Source organism: Lucilia cuprina, chromosome 5, assembly GCF_022045245.1.
Source record: "Lucilia cuprina isolate Lc7/37 chromosome 5, ASM2204524v1, whole genome shotgun sequence".
NCBI classification, from domain to species: domain Eukaryota; kingdom Metazoa; phylum Arthropoda; class Insecta; order Diptera; family Calliphoridae; genus Lucilia; species Lucilia cuprina.
In genome coordinates this window covers 40,069,775-40,071,530 of record NC_060953.1, presented here as the reverse complement: position 1 = coordinate 40,071,530, position 1,756 = coordinate 40,069,775, and positions in this window count along the sequence as shown.

Here is a 1,756-nt window from a genome sequence, read left to right as displayed (position 1 = left end):
AGATAGATAGATAGATAGATAGATAGATAGATAGATAGATAGATAGATAGATAGATAGATAGGTAGATAGATAAATAGATAGATAGATAGATAGATAGATAGATAGATGAATAGATAGATAGATAGATAGATAGATAGATAGATAGATAGATAGTTACTTAGTTACTGCTGTTAGTTAGTAAGTTACTTAGTTAGTTATTTAGTTAGTTATTTAGTTAGTTAGTTAGTTAGTTAGTTAGTTAGTTAGTTAGTTAGTTAGTTAGTTAGTTATTTAGTTAGTTAGTTAGTTAGTTAGTTAGTTAGTTAGATAGTTAGGTAGTTTGTTTTGTTTGTTCTCCTGCCCCACTGTCACATTTTCATATGATTTCGCCAGTACTAGTACTTTTCATATAGCGCATTAAATAAAAATAACTTGAAAAAAATTTACAGAAAACTCCCCAGGGTGTTGCTTTACCTTAAACAATATTTACAAGCCGTTTTATTTCAATCTCTATTGTATTTGAATACATTTAAGGCAAATTAATCAGTAGAGTAAAATTGAAGAGCTAAACATATTTTTTGCACACTTCTCATATTTGTTGGCAAAAGTGCACAAGCAGCATTTCCATAACAATAAAAAATAGAGACAAATGGACTTCCTACTTTTTTTTTAAATAAAGTAAATACATAATGGGTGAACATGTTACATTCATATTCATACAACTAAATCATACGTATGTTTATCACTTTTGCCAACTGTGAATTTTATTTTTTTGTCATTTTTAATATATCATCAATAAATATCAACAACATATGCGCATTGATTGTTAATGTTTCTCTGTTTCTAGGCTATGTTACAATTTTATGACCTTTATTCTAATTTTTTTTTATCCAAATCTTTATTTTTGCAAAAAATATTTTTTTATTTTAAGGATTTTCTAGCGAGCCTCATCATTAGTTTTATTGTTGTCAATTTCGTTTGTTTTTCAGCATATTTTATGAAGAAAAAGAAAATCACAATACTTCTTGTGATAAATTTATTATTCTTTTTGTTAAACTTTTGACCTTTATCGGGGAGAAAAATTATAAACAAGTTTTTCTCTAAATGATTTATTATAATGATTTTCACTAGTTGTTTGTGATATTAGAAAAATTGTAAAAATTTGAGACAAATATGCAATCAACGTGGATCATTAACATGCTATGTGCGTAAAGATGTAAGATAAACTTTAAAAATTAAAAGTCAGCAATTTTAGTAAGTGATCTGTATGGGACTTAGGATAAAGTCTATAACTATTCTTATTTGTATGTAATGATTGTCACCACACATACAAAGCTATAATACATCCCACAACTAATGACACTGAGGATAAAAAATGAATTTCGAAATATATTTTATCTGTTACCATTCTCTAAAAACTCCTGTTATTTAATTTTGTGAAAAACAATTTCATAAATAATTTAATTTTAAATATTCATAATTTTTTGGTATGAAATGAAATAAAATTACCATATAAATTATTTTTTCTGTTACGACCGAACTATATAAAAAGTATATTCATACGTACTTATGAAACTTAGTTTTGCATAAACATGATTCTTTGCAATTTATTTTATGAAGATTGTTATTTATTCTAGATAAATTAATGAAATTAATAAATAGATAGATAGATAGATAGATAGATAGATAGATAGATAGATAGATAGATAGATAGATAGATAGATAGAAAGATAGATAAGTAGATAGATAGATAGATAGATAGATAGATAGATAGAT